This window comes from Populus euphratica, unplaced genomic scaffold (assembly GCF_000495115.2).
Source record: "Populus euphratica unplaced genomic scaffold, PopEup_1.0 scaffold5.1, whole genome shotgun sequence".
In the NCBI taxonomy this organism is placed as follows: Eukaryota; Viridiplantae; Streptophyta; class Magnoliopsida; order Malpighiales; family Salicaceae; genus Populus; species Populus euphratica.
Genome location: NW_011499848.1, coordinates 1,902,756 through 1,919,155, shown reverse-complemented (window position 1 = coordinate 1,919,155; position 16,400 = coordinate 1,902,756). Strand labels below are relative to the sequence as shown.

The window sequence follows — 16,400 nt, the reverse complement described above, 5'->3', positions numbered from 1 at the left end:
AGAGCTCCATTTTGGGGCGGGGATGAGGTGGGCTTTAACGCCCACGTTCACCCATCCTTGTTTGATTTGGTTGGCCCAATTTGTTTTTACGAGAGACTGGCAGATTTTGATTTTTTTTTATAGAGTTTCGATGGTGGTTTCTAACACCATTGCCTTATAAATTTAAATATATAAATGAAAATTGTATATTATATTAAATATTTCTCTACAGTCACCAGTACTCAAAGCCTTTTTAGAGTTTAGTTGCAATGTCAAACACGTACACAAGAATATTTATTTTTGCGTGAAATCATGTTTTTTTTTAATTATTATTTTTTATGTTTTTTATTATAAAATAAGTTTTGAAAAATAAAAAATATTATTTTAATATATTTTTAATAAAAATATTTAAAAAAAAATTATTATCACAATGTTAATGACTATCTAAGGGCTGCTTGGCTTAGCTGTCTAACTTTTTTTTTTTAAAAAAAAGGGTTAAATAAAATGAAAAACAAGTGAGAAAACTAAGACAAACAGGCACTTAATATCATTGCCAGTGCTGAGGTGGTGTGGCTGGAAACGGAGGCGACTTGTGCATTAATAATCTGGACCAACTAGAGATAACCCCTTGCATCAAAGATAGCCTATACATAAGGTAAGTTTCAGCTGGGAACCACTTCATCTCTGCCCCTACTTAACTTTCCCATCACATTCAGTGTCAGTCCATATTCGCCGATTGCCGGCCATCTCCTCTCTCTCTCTCTCTCTCTCTCTAAGAGGGACAGGAGACAATCTCTTCTCAACGATAGTTCCTTCAGCCAGCCGTCATTAACCCCCCCCCCCCTCCATTTGCTCAACATTTAGGAGGTTCAGGGATGACATCTGGGAGCGAGTGAGGTGCAGGTGCTATTTTTTTAATATATTAAAATAATATTTTTTATTTTTTAAAATTTATTTTTGAAATATAAAAACATTAAAAAATATTAATTTAATTTTTTTTTTCAAATTTTAACATAAAAAGAAAAGGAAAAAGAAGGAGGAGGAGGAGGAGCATGTTCAACTCAAATTGAAACGGTAATCAGCTTGTTCACGAGAAACGTCTCAAATATACATAGCATCACCTGCTCTTATTTTAACTTGGTCGTTACTTATTCCAGCTAATTTTGACCCTTCTTTAACAAAATTCATTCTCCTGGGACCAAATCTCCCTTTTCTGTTTGTTCTTTTACTTGCTTTGATCCATCAAGAAGATTTTCAATATCTCCACCAATCTAGAAGTCCAAATTTAGCTAATAAAAATAAAAATAAAAATAAAAATCCAGCTCAATTTCGTCCCTTCCCCCACTTCACTCCCTGCTAATCTCGCCCCCTAAGATCCTTTTCCCTCTTCCCTCTCCTAAACACCTTTTTAACACTCTCCTCCATGTCTAAACAGCAGACAACAAACAACATTAACAAACAAAAAAAACATCGAACGATATCATTTCCGACCACATCTCTCTTTTTCTCACACATACCATGTCTCTTCTTTTCTTCATCTTCTCTCTCCCTCTCCTCCTCTCCCCTTCCCTCTCCTTTCCCTTTGGTAGTAAGTAGTACTCATTCCTCCCCTCCTCTCTCTCTCTCTAACTACTTTAACGAACTTTCAGGTTTTTTTTTAACTGCTTTTTTTTTTCCCCGATTTTACTACAGATGCTTCATACTTCATAGACTGTGGCGGTTCTACAAACACAACCGATCCATTCAACACAATATGGCTTTCCGACCGGTACTTCACTGGAGGAGCCATCTCTGTAGTGTCGGAGCCACTCCACTTCCGCTATCCTCAAGAAAAAAATCTCCGCTTCTTCCCCCTCTCTTCCGGTAAAAAAAACTGCTACATTTTCCCTCTCCCTAGCGGCCGTTACTACTTCCGTACGTTCACTGTCTACGACAACTATGATGGCAAGTCCCACTCTCCTTCATTCGACGCATCCGTCGAGGGTACTCTCGTCTTTTCCTGGCGTTCTCCTTGGCCGGAGAACCTCGCTCGTGACGGCGCGTACTCCGATCTCTTCGCGTTTGTTAAAGACGGTGAAGCGGATGTTTGTTTTTACAGTATTGCCACTGACCCTCCCGTCATTGGATCCCTTGAAGTCCGTCAAATAGATCCGTTATCTTACGATTCCGCAACAATCGGCGATAAGTTCATCCTCGTTAATTACGGCCGTTTAACCTGCGGGTCAAACCAGTGGGGCCCAGGGTTCAGCAACGACACTGATGATTTCGGCCGATCATGGCAGTCCGACTCTGGACTCCGAACTCCAAACACGACAAAAATAATCCACTCCATCTCCACACGAGAAACCATAACCGGCACCAATCAGCCACCGAATTTTTTTCCTACGAGGCTTTACCAAACGGCGGTTACTGGAAATGGAATACTCGAGTACGAACTGTCGGTCGATGCAAAATTGGATTATCTGTTGTGGTTTCATTTCGCAGAGATTGATTCGAGTGTGAAGCAGAAAGCGGAGAGAGTGTTTGATGTGGTGGTGAATGAGAAGAATGTGAAGAGGGTCGACGTTTTCGAGGAAGTTGGGAGTTTTGCAGCTTATAGTTTGAGTTATACAGTGCATAATTTGAGCAGTACTGTGTTGACTGTGAAGTTTGTGCCAGTTGTTGGCGCTCCCATTGTTAGTGGAATTGAGAATTATGCTTTAATTCCTATTGATCTCTCCACCGTGCCGGAGCAAGGTACGTGTGTGATTTTGGAGTGATTGTTTTTTTTGAATTAGAAATTAGCAACTGTGAATGTGTTTTTGTTTCGGTAGTGGTGGCCATGAGAGCATTGAAAGAGTCATTGAGAGTTCCTGATAGAATGGGATGGAATGGGGATCCTTGTGCTCCTACTAGCTGGGATGCCTGGGAAGGAGTTACATGCCATCCCAACAAAGATGAAACTGCACTCGTGATATCGCAAATGTAAGAAATGCCTGAAAGTGCCTTGATGCATTCGAGAGATTGTATTCCTTGAATATTCCTTTTTTCAGAAGATGAGTTTTAATCTCATGTTAATAAATATAATTATTTGTTGGGTTATTTTATTCAGTGATCTTGGAAGTCAAGGCTTGAAAGGGAGTATAAGTGAGCAGATTACTCTTTTGTCGAACTTGGTAACCCTGTAAGTATCAGCATCCTATTCCTTACACGCTGGAGATGTTTCACTTCATTTGGTTAAATCTAGCGGACAATATTGGCATGTTGCCGATAGATGCATGGAATGAGCGCATCTTTTCTCAACATTCTACTGCACTGCCGGGATGCATTAGGTTTATTTTTTACAGTGACATGTCTTCTTGTAGATCTCTAACAACTTGTTTCCAGCTTTTGCACTTGTCCTTTCAACCACTTTCATTTTCATTCTGCTCTTTACTGGTGCAGATACTAGTTTTAATTACCATGACCGATCAATTTCTAACAGAAAATTTATTAAACAAAATTTTTAGGATTTCTTTTGAGTGAACTACATTTAACTATATGATTTTTTACTAAGTGAACTCCATTTAATAGCTTTAATTAATGCGAAAAGATCCTTTCTTCTCGATAAAATAACAAATTAATTGTCTTCCAGTTGATCTCGTATGCAAACATGCAACCTGTAGCATCATTATTGTTGTCTCTGCAGAGTCCATACCTATTCCTGAGTAGATAATCTAAACGTTTGAACATTCTAGACTTTTGCTTTCATTTGCAAATTGTTGACGTCATGGCCCCTGCCTTGCTTGCCTCAAAATTTGTTTTAAAATTTTAGCGACTTGCGCATAAATTTTTTTAAACTTAGATTGACACTTCTGTGGTTTCTTGTGCTTATACTGTTGCTGATCCATTGTAATTAACCACTCTCTTTTAAATCTTCAGGAATTTGAGTGCTAATTCTTTGGGAGGAACTCTACCATCAGGACTTGGTCAACAATCTCTTGTACGGCTGTAAGTTTTACAGCATTTATATGCCTTATATTAGTTGATGTTTTGTGGTCCTACTTTTTAATATGTATGGCAAGCTCTGGTCTCATGTAAGCTAAAGATTGTTTTATAGCGCATTTCATGATTTAGTACCTCTAATTTAATTATATGTTTCCTAAATGACCCCAACTAGTTTGGGATTAAGTCTTTGTTGCGTTGTTGATTATTTTGATAAATAGAGAGAAATTGATTAAAGCATGTGTTCCCAGTGCATGCCCAAGAAGGTTTTGAGAACCCCCTTTGAGGGGGAGGACTATCTTTCTGCCAGCTCATCTAGAAGGCTTCCACTTCCTAAGACATTGGGTGTGCACACTCATTCAATTCTATATTTTAGAACTAATTCATTCATGAAAAGAAGAGTACCTCCTGTGGGGAAAGGGAAAAAAATACTATCGAGTCCTTTCATTCTCGTGCTCTTAGTGTTCCTTTTCTGGTTTACATGGGTGTGTGTCCTGTTTTTCTTTTAAGTAAACTTCCTATTGAGCATCTCTTCTTTGAGTTTGGAAAACGTTTTGTATTCTGCTATATATTTATCCTTGTTTCTCCCTTTTGTCTTAAAAATATTAATTTATCAGCTTGGTCAGTTCACTTTATTTATTCAGCTTTATAGCGTAGCACAAACTTTAAGTCTTCTGTGACTGAAGTTTGAGTCTGATTTAAATGATGTTTCGCCATCTTTTTCAAGTCTACACTATGAAACCTATCTAACAACCACTATGAACTTACTCTGGCATTATCACTTATCACTTCTGATTTTTACTTTGTAGGGATTTGTCAAACAATCAATTCTCAGGTCCTATACCGGAAAGTCTAGCTTCCGCAACTCATCTGCAACTTGTGTAAGTAGTTTGCTTGCACTAATACATACTAGGGGCATTTTTCATAAACATGTGTGCATGCACACTCACGCAGACACGGACACAGACACACACACATAGCAAGTTTGTTTGTTATTTGGATTTTGTAGCTAAAATTTGTTCTTCTTCATTTCAAGTTTCATTGTCAACTCGAGTTTAAATGTGGTAGTGTTTGACCCATTTCTGTCCTGCATGCCATGCTGTTAGCAATTATCATATATACCAGCAGGGAGAAGATTTTCTTGCTTTTAATGAATGTTATAGCGTCAAAAGTTGGAAAAAAAAATTCTTGAAGTAATTTTACTAAATATTAGTTTCTGTGGATTTTTTTTATTTGACCTCATGTTTATATAAATGATACCACTCTTTTTGAAATTCAGCAAGAATTGAGTTGGAGTATCTGTTTTGTATTTAGCTTGTTAAGAAATTTAATCTGGATGTAGAAGATGGATATTTAACCTTTTAAATTCAAATGTGATGTTTTTATGTAATCACCATAGAAGAGATTGACCAACTTCCATGTTATATGTAAATAGAAATGAACCCTTCTTATCATTGAAATTTCATGTTTAGTTTCCTTGGAATTAGTTTAGAACGAATTGAAACAACTTATTTCATGCTAGTTTTGTATAATTGTGAATTGAAAACTTTAACTCTCATGTGCACACTTGCCATCAAATGCATATACCAGAAATGGTGTGGAAAACCCTATCAAATGAAACCAAATCACTTGACACATTGGTGGTAACATATACTAGTTGTCCTCATCATCCAAGAACAAAGTGATTTCTCTAACCCTAAGAGGTGTAGCTTAATTGGTCAGGCCTTGGGTTTGCTTCCCAGAGGTCACCAATTCGAGTGCCACAAATCTCAGGTCCGTTGGAGGCTTGCGTGATCTTTAACTTCAGGGCTTTAGGGGATTAGTTGAGGTATGCGTAAGTTGGTCCAGACACCCACGGTTACCAAAAAAAAGTGATTTCTTTTGAAATTCAATCTAAGACTTGGCTTAATCCGTTGTTCATGTGCATTTTTACTTGCTCATTGAACACTAGGGTAAGACAACACATGCTGTACTGTTAATTTGTTAGAGGCATGTAAATGGGAAGTTAAAAATAGTAGCTGAAAACTGTTGTTGAGAATATAATGTAGTGTTAGTTTTTTGGACTTTGCTGGGTACTGGAGAGATGGATTTGATCACTACATTTGACAGCTCCTCTAGTAGATTTTCCTCTTTGCCTTTGTTGATAAAGAAGTCAAGGCCCTTTTACTATTTCCCCCAACATCAAGTGGTCAAGCTCTTCAGATAAAGTACAATGTGGTTCTCATGAGCAGTATATAATACAAAGCAATTATTCGTGTAACTATTTATGGAAGTAATTTTTTTAACAGAACTTCCATATACATTCCTAAGTTGTTTTCTGATAGTATTCGAGTGTATTTCTGGGAGGATGTCTCATTCTCCGTGTAACTGTTCTCTTTTACCTTTTTTTTTTTTTTGTCTTCACTGCATTGCTTCCACATTGCCAGTTCCTGGAGGCTGGTAGGCAAATGAATTTATGATGAAATCTATACGGTCACATTTCAGTCCCAGATTTCTTTTCTCTGCATTGGTTTAATGAATAATCACATCTTAAGGGATTGCAATTTCTCTATATTTGAAAAGGAATTTTTTTTTTTTTAATCTTTTTCAGAAAAGCTGACCGGGAAAAAGTTGTTTCATGCTCCCAATTCTGTCACTACTTTAAAATGCTGAACTTTTCTCTGGTGTCAAAAATCATATGATATCAAGCCAGCACTGAAGCAAAACAAGATAGAAGCTCTATGTGGGCTTGAAATCTACTCATTAAAATCATTTTGCATTTCCAATTCTTCTCTTCATTTTCTAAAAAGTACTAAGTCTACCTGTTCACAAACCTCCCTTCTCTCCCCTAAAAGAAACTAGATTATATTTTGTTGCAACCACTTCATGAGCTCTATTTTGGATAATTCCGTAGGTATATTAATTTTTACAACTTTTCTTATTGGTAGATGTACCACACATTGTTTCCCCCCTTTTTTTTATTTGATAAGCAAATTGATTGAAGAAACACCAAATGGTAACTATTTAAATACCCACAGCATTTGCATTAGAAATCCAAATAGTTAATAATTCTAGTGTTGATTACCTAATTATTTTCCATTATTGTATTCCCTCGACATCTCTTTGTTTCCAGGATGTTGAATGGTAACTTATTGGAAGGGCGGGTACCAGAGGAACTTTATTCAATTGGTGTGCATGGTGGAGCTATTGAGTATGCTTCATTCCTAGCTTTCACGATTCTTTTAGTTTATTATATTATTAATTTTCTAGCAATAAAATCTTTGGCATGGACCATCCTGCATTTGAACCTCTGTGCAATATCCTTAAATCTCTTGATTCTACTTTTACTTATTTAATTTGTTAAGATATGTCAACTATTTTATGTTCACCTCAAATCCTCTAGAGTATGAAATTGAAAGACTTCTAATGCTATTTGACTTATTGCCTAAATACCTTGCTCTTTAGAGGACTACATTTACCAAAATAGTAAGCATATACTGTAGGTCCATAGTCTTTAGTTGTCTGTGATATTGCATTACGAGACCTTACTGGATTCATGCTGTCTTAGTCTGTGCAAGAGAGTTGCCTGTCATTGATTGATGGTTCACAAATCATAATTTCATTGTTTTTCAATCAATTTGATTATCTAGCAATATGGGCAATCATAATATGTAACAATTCAATTCACATATTCTTCAAACCTGAATGACTAGTCTGTTGGTTGAGTGCGATATTCCTTTTTAGCCATATCCTTCCAAAAAAATTGTTATCTGCAAGAATTTCACCTATGCTGTTATTGAAAAGGCGATGCATACCCCTCTTTCACAGTTACTTTGGGAAGTCCTATCCCACCCACTCTCCCATTTTGATGTGAGATCCCCATTTCAGTTCAAGTTGGCAATGGTGATTAGTATTTCATATTAATGTATGAAGTATAGATTACTCTTTACAGCATAAAAAGATGGTAACAGACAACTCTTTACTTTCAGTTGCCGAATGTTTGGCTCCATGTTGCTCGCACAATTTCTTGAATATACCAATTTGCTATTTCTTTTTCTTTTTCTTTTTTTTGGAGATTAACGTTGCTTAAGATGGAAATTGAATCAATGCCTCACACCTGTTACCTTTCAAAAGTAACCCTGAGCTGGTGGTCATTTTGTTATTTTATTCCCTGATGAATAAATGTCCCTTTAACAACTCATTACCGGAAAAACACCTTGTTTTACAGTCTATCAGGTAACAAAGGGTTGTGTGGAGTACCATCTTTGCCGCAATGCTCTCTTTTCTGGGATAATGGTCGCTTGTCACTGGTGGTAAAATTGCTATAGGCTTATCCTGCCTAGTATTTGTTTGTTTGCTTGTATTGGGATACCTAATCTGCATCAGGAGGCGCAGACATGATTATGAATTTGCTCCACCTCACGATCTGATGTGTAAGTATTTTTCAAGGATGTTCAAGTTTGTCATCTTCTTGTTTCATTACATGCATTATGCTATGGCTGTCAGCTGGTCTGATAGGTCATCTGGCACGATAGATTGTTGAATTTTAAGGCATGCATTACACGAAGCATATTAGATATCACTCTTATGGAGGCCAGTCAAATTGAAGGCCGCACTCCACCTTTGGACCTTATTTTTACTTCCTTTTATTGTAGAATAGTTTGAAACCATTGATCATTTGGAATTATCTATTCCTGATAAAAACATCTTAAAATACCTATGTTAACAGCCACTTGGAGATGTTATTTTGGAATTTAAAAATAAATAAATTATGGATTAAATTAGGATCTGGAATCAGGGACTAGGATTATACTTGAAACAGTATATAATATAATTAACTGCAAAAGGAGTTCAACAAGGATTGGGACTTGGGAGTGAGATGTCATTCAAAGCACCAACCTCCATATAGGAGAAAGGTTGCATGTACCCACCACTGATAAATTTAGTCGGTGAACTTCTGCTGCTAGATGATGTTGGTACTGTATTGTAGTCCGTACTTTTGTTTGCCTAGACCCAGAGTTTTAGTTAGAGATATAAAACCAGTGAATACACCGTGCATTTAGTTTTCATCCTTCGATGGCTTTTTCCTCAATATGCCACACAGAGTAACGTCCCACTTGGAATCCGTCCAATGTGACTTGTCTTCCGGAGTCTTGAGAATTCCATCCAAACAAGCAATGGTGTCTTATGCCCCATGATATAAATCATCTCATCATCAAAAGAGTTTCATCCTTAGGCAAGGAAGCTCAACTTTCCTCTCACACTTATCTCTATCTGAAATATGTTTACCTCCTAACTCAATCCACATAGATCTTAATTGTTTATAAGTAGCACAGTGTGTAGTAGCAATAATACTATCACTATCACTATCACCTTCAATTTGACTTTATTAGCTGTCATTACAAACGCTTTCTCAGCCTCCGTTATTTCCATTTCATATTCGATGTTATCATACCTAGCCAAAAAGAAAAGGTAAAAAGAGGAGATACTTTTTCCGGAGTTTCACTTGTCAGTAACAATAATACTATCACCTTCAATTTGGCTTTATTAGCTGTCATCACAGATGCTTTCTCATCCTCACTTAACTCCGTTTTAAATGTAATATTATCATACCTAACCAAAAAGAAAAGGGAGAAGGACATATTTTTTCCGTAGTTTCATTCATCCTGGTCTGACTTCAACCTTTCTGAAAGTTGACTCCTAAACTGTAGTTGCTGCTATGAAAGAATTGGAGCCATTCAGTTTGCAAGTGACAGCTAAATGCTCTCTGTCAAATTTGTCATTTTTGTTTCATTAGCTAGTTGGTTAGGTATCATGCATTCTTTCCTGTGTCTTGATTGGCATTAGAGACTCAATTCATACAATTGTATTCTCCCAGCAATGGCTGCCAAGAGAAACAGATACCAGAGGCAGAAGTCCTTGATGCTTCTTGAAATGGAGAGCCAGCATGCCAAAGGATTGCCATCGCCTTATGGTCCCCATTAACAGTCTTTTAGAAAAAAGATAGTATTGATCTTGATATTCTTCAGCTCACTAAGAGAGCATAGAGAGGGGACCGTGGATGCAGCTATTGCAGAATGCTCAAGTAGATGTGAGCCGCATCCACTCCACAAAGAGGACTTCGTCTATTTGGAAATCTTTCAACAATGGAAACAAGATGGGGTCTTGTAAAGTCACACTGTCTATACAATGCAATGTATCTGAGATTTTTTTTTTTCCCCGCTGACAAAACAAACTGGATAAGCCATCCTGATGTATCATACATACAATGCAATGTATCTGAGATTTTATGAGAACATACTGTGAATTCATCTTCAATTTATGAAAAGGGCATTACACATTTATACCAATTGGTCCCAGTTTTGATAGCGTCGGATGATAAACTTTTTTGGCTGATTATTCTCTTGGTAATTATTTTCAGCTGAAGCATTGTTAATTCATATGTTTTGGACTGGCATTTCCATCCTGTAATATCTGCGACAAATTTACACAAAGCTGTTTCTGGTATTGACCGTGGCTAAACTATCCATCATTCAGATGCTGTGCATGCTTCTTAAAGATCTTTCTCCACTCCAGGCAAAAACTTTCAATAATGTTAACTGTTTTCTGATGGCTGTGCCGCTTCCATGAGAAATTCTTTAACTGTTGACTCTCTTGTAGAGCCGGTGGCTGTGACGTGTAACGCTGTCTATCTGTGTTATAGCAGAAATCACCGTTGATCAAACCTTAAATTCCTAGTTGTTTATTTTTATTAAGTGATGTATAATTTAAACTCAGATGACACGTGTATATATTTTTTGCGAGAATGATTCTTAAATTAAAAATAAAAAAAATATGATTATACACATCTCTATGTGTGGATGAACTTGACTGTTTTCTCCTGGTAAAAACTCAAGCTTTCATGTGTGAAATTGTGATCAGTGACCATGTATTACAGTGAAAGGATTTGATTAACATGTATTTTCAAAATACTAGTAAGTCTTATTTGTTTGCAGGAAAATAATTTTTTTTAAAAATAAATTTTAAAAAGTAAATTATTTTTTAATGTTTAGTAATGTCATGGAAAATAAATTGAAAAATATTTTATAGTGTTTAGTTATGTTATAAAAAATAAGCTGGGAATAGCTTATTAATATTTTTTTCAAGTTTATTAAAATAATAAAGAACAAATCTTACAAATTAAAAAGCTGAATGATAATGAAATTAAAAAATATATAATTTTATAAACTATCTCAAATAAAATAAATAATAATTAAAATAATAGAGACTAAATCTAACATATAAAAAAATAAAAGATGATGAAATTAAAATAATAAAAATTATAATTTCATAAATTATTTTAAATAAAATAAGTACAATCAAAAGAATGAGGATCAAATTTGATAAGTAAAAAATTTTAATTTTTTTTTTAAAAGTAAATAACAATCATAAAAATAAGAACCAAAATTAATATAAAAATCAAATTAACGGATGAATTTGAAAAAAAAAAGATTCAAACAAAATATATAGTAATAAAAAAAATTGAGGATCAAATTTGACATAATCAGCTAATAATATCATATTTTTAAATTTTTTACAACTTTTAAAAAGTATTTCCTGCTCAAAATAAAAAAAAATATTTTTCTGAAAATTAAGTTAAATTTTTCTTTAACATGAAAGTATTTTCTGTTGACCAGTTTTTCTAATAAAAAATAAATATAAAAAAACTTGAAAATTAATTTTTTAAAAATTATTTTTCTAATAAAAATTAATTTTTATCTGAAATTTATCATAAACAATTAAAAAACTTACCATGTAGAGCAGCACTCATTTAACATTTTTAATAAATATCAATGGTAAACTCAAACCAGAAACATGAAAATGGTGTCTAGAAATGTGTTGATAGTTTTTTTAAGTATTTGTTTTGGAAATATATTAAAATATTTATTTATTTATTTTTTAAAATTATTTTTAACATTAATATATCAAAATAAAATTAAAAATTAAAAATAAAAATAAAAATAAAAATTTCAATTTTTTTAAAAAATACTATAAAAACCCTTGATATCCACGTAATGCTCGCTAGCTAGAGGGATGGGAGGTCTTGGGGATGCGTAGGAACGATTATTAATATTCATCGTATTACTACAAGCTTGAGATTTCACTGCCGTCAACGATATCTTCGACGCGGTTTTAAGAAAAGATAGTGGTTGCAGAATCGTACGTCCCAGTTCACAAATAAAAACTGCGGGAATCTCTGGTGGTTTCACATATCATATGTTATGTGCCCGAAATGTCAAAAAGCCTGAACTTTGGACTTTGAAGCCTGTCATCACATCAGTACTTCTGCTATATCATCTCAAGCTTAGACCCCACGTTAGTGTTCACTTGTCACCTTCCTTCATGGTTGTTTTTTTCTCGGATACTTATTTTCTTTTTGAAAAGGAATCCGATGAGCATATAACTTCATCAAGTCTTCACTCCTTTTTATTTTTTTTATGCAGAGTAAATATATATATTCATTCCCTTTCAAGAGACAGAGCCGCATCAAGTGACCTAACCATTTCCCCTTTCATGGTAGAATTCGACAGCAAATCCTTGAGAATTCAAATGATTCTTTTAACACGATATTATAGCACGTTAAGTTGAATAATCTACACACCTAAGCCAGCACCATGGTGATTAAGCCCCGTATAGTTGGGGACTGTATATCTTAATGCGAGTGTGCGTAGCTGATACGACCGTCAGAGGTGACATTGTTGTTTTCAATCTCACCCTCCCTGATGAGATGATATCATGATTGATGTTTCCACGCTTGATTCCAACTGGGGTTTCGAAACTTGACAATAACTAAGAATTCAAATATAGTTAATTGAGGGTAGACTAATCATTGATTAATTATACCTAGCTAGCTGTGCAAGTACTTGTGGCATGAATGGAATTGATTTTGTTGATTGCTGGTGTGCTAACTCATTATCATGGACCTCTCAAGATATTATTAAATATCGAAGAATTACTTTATCCATTTCTCAAAATATCAAAAGGAAACAAATTCATAGCATATTCGTTAGTTTTTATGTTTGTTTTTGACATATTAAATCAGATACTTGTTGTGATATTTGAATAATCATTGATAAGACTTTATTGAAAAAAGGCTTGAGGCCCCAGGTTTCCCGTGTGCCCGAAAGAATGAAGGAACCCATCAAAAGACACCGCCCAGGCTGCTCGTGATCAATCCCCATTCATACACACCTCACAGAAAATCAACCATGCGGACTTGACTTAGATGCTGCAAGATACGGGCCACGCTATATTTTAGGCCTCCCAGGTTTTTTTCAATGTAAAAAAACATAAAAATATCAAGGTAAAATAAAAATAAAAATTAGGTCATTGAATTTATCAAGTTTAATAAAATCAGCTAGTTAAATAATATGAATAAAAAAAATAAAATAAAAATAAAAAATTAATACAAATTTAACAAAAAATATGAAAAAGATTAAAAAACATCAACCCAAGCCCATTCATATTAAGCTACAAAGCTCAATTATATAGCAACCTAGTGTTTAAAGTGAAGATAAAAAAAAAATTAAAAAAATCAAGTTTAACTCACCCATGACCATTGACACAAAATATAGATTACTCCATTGAAAGGAAAAAAAAAAACTCATCATGATCAACCCAGGGAAAATCCTAAAAAATATCAATAAAAAAAGCTCTAAAACAAAAAATAAAAATCAATAAAAAATAAAAAATAAATTTAATATAAAAATAAATTAAAATTAAATATAACATAAAAAGTTGTCTAAACGCTATTTGAAAGGTATAAGCATTGTTCATTCGTGAAGCATATGTCAATGACTGTTTTTATTTTATATTAAAACTATTAAGAGACCAAGTCTCTTTTTGTCAAAACTCCTGATTATGAAAAAATATATATATATTTTTAAAATACACAAATGCTCCTAGTTGTATGTTTGGTTTCTTTTGCTTACAGGGGTATGAAAGTTTTCATATTATTCTTTAAAAACATAAAAAGACCAAAGCGACTCAATTAAATTGTTAATTTAAAATAAAACAGCCTTAAAATGTTGAAATACCTTTGGTTGAAAGTTATAATATTTTTATGCTTTGAAGGGTATGAAAATCTTACTGTTGTACCTAACAAATATACAAAAGATCAAATTATTCCCAATCAACTTTTAAATAAAATTTTCTTTTAAGCATAATACAGATAATGTGCTCTAAAAGATAAAAAAAATTCAATTCGACCCAAACAACAATTGCCTAATGAATTAACTATGTCTCTTGTTGAAAATACCAATTACCCCAAGAGCAAGCTCGTCATTTTTTTGTTGAAATTAAGGGCAAAAAATTAATTATAATATTCTAGTAAATAGTTATTTATGTCTATGTCTATAATGTTTTCTGATAAGTGGTCTCTAATTTTTTTTAATGTAGGCAGTGAATTTGTTTTTTTAGAACAAATTTAACTTTCAGTTATTATTGTTGTTTTTTTTAGATTAACGTGGGTGTCGAGACAGCTTGCGCGCATCACGACTAATCCCATAAGCCCTGGAGTTAACGACCATGTAAATCTCCAGTGGCCATCATATGAGCAATCAAGGATTCGAATCTGAGATCACAGAGGAAGCAAACCCCTTAATTCCAAGTTTTTACCACTTCATCACCACCTAAATGGTTCAGTTATTATTATTGTTATTATTATTATATAAGGAGAGAGATGATTAATTACTCTAATTGAACAGACAAGATCCCTTGAGAGTTTTTTTATGAAAAAAAATTAAAAACCTCATGAGAAAACCTCCATTAACCAATAATTAATGACCTTGTTTTAAAAATAACACATAACACGAAAGTCCTTGTACTTCTCTTAAATCTATATTAATTAATTAATTCATCCAATTTCGAAGAATCTCACCCATGGCAGGACGTAGCTTTATAAGATCCAGAACAGCCGCTAGTGTATATGTTTATTTTTATTTTCAATGTAAACGCATGCACAGAGGTCCACAAATTCTACAAATTTGTAAGAAAAAAAATATTTTTTAAAAATGTGTTGACTCGGTTGACCTCGGTTTGTGCACGAGAAGAAGGCTCCTCTCCCCTGACACCCACCGCCTAACTAAATGACTCTGTACAAACACAAACACGCACCTGAATATTAAAATCTCAATCTACTAAATTAATTACTCCCCACGTAGTGAAAATTTAGCCTGTGATTGAGTGATCTGTACTGAAAGTCCACATGAGCTTGCACATAAATAGCAGTGAATTCTTCTTATATTAACTGAGATCATCTTGCTTTTACTTAATTTTTTAAATTTGAAATGAAATAAAACTTCAATTAAATTAAAATATAGCATACTTTGACAACTAGGGCTGCTAGTTGCTAGCAGAATAAGACGCAACTGGCTTGAATGCTTATCTGCAGCAGAAGAAAACAAGAACGCTGTTGTTTTTAGGTATACTAAGTAAAACCAGCGAGCTAACAAGTGGACGCATTTATCTTTTTTGACTTCGTACGTAAATGTTTAGTTTATGCGTTCCATGTCGGCAACACTATACCTCATATTCTGCTTGAGTCTTAATTTCCACTGATAAAATAAAAGGAGGAGGGCCCAGTGGCCAATATCCTTGAGTTGGAGATCGTAGCTCTGTATTTAGCATCACATTGGATTTTATGCATGTGATTTAAAGGGTAATTTATTAAAACATTGCTGAGGTCAGATAAGTCCACCTCACCTGTTTATTTATTAATTAATTTGCTAACCCATGCACAAAACCAACAAGGATTATTAGGGGCCCAAGAGAAATTGCGAGTATTATGCGGGACTCAACCCAATTTACAACCCCAAGGACAGGAAAGTTATTTTCTTAGTGTTTTTATTTGTTCTTCTGTAATATGTTTCACTTGATATGTTGTCCTTCCTAAAGCCAATAAAAACCTGCCCCTGGTTTCATAAAATGAAGAAATAATTAAGAGAAATTAAAATGCATGCATGGCTAATTAATCAGAGGAGTCGCACTAGTCTCCAAAAGCGAGAAAACGTTGCCTGAATGAGACCGTCGTCCAGACTATTTAAAGAGTTGATTTTGACCAGGTAAAACCGAATGAGACCTCGTCAATATATACATGCAGTTGGCAGGTTCAATTGAACTCTATAAATATTGACTCCATAACTCTCTCTGTCTTGTTTTTGCCGTAAAAAAAGTGATAAAACCTGTAGGGTCCTAAATTTAAAACCTAATTGCCCATGACATTAAAGAAACAAATGAAAAATGAATGAAAATCATGTATTACTTGATTCAAACTTGGATGATTATGTTTAGCTGGGCAGTGTAATTCTTTGTAATTAAAATTTGATTTTTTTATATTTTCAAGTCACTTTTGCATGCTAGAGGGTAAAAAATAATTTTAAAAAATAAATAAAATGTATTATTTTAATATATTTTTAAATAAAAAATATTATAATCCTTAT

The 16,400-nt window shown here is 34.1% G+C and overlaps 1 pseudogene; it reads left to right on the top strand.

The window, feature by feature from the left end:
* The first annotated feature begins 1,209 nt into the window (after positions 1-1,209).
* LOC105113879 (putative leucine-rich repeat receptor-like serine/threonine-protein kinase At2g14440) lies at positions 1,210-10,304 on the top strand (annotated as a pseudogene).
* Positions 10,305-16,400: the final 6,096 nt, after the last annotated feature.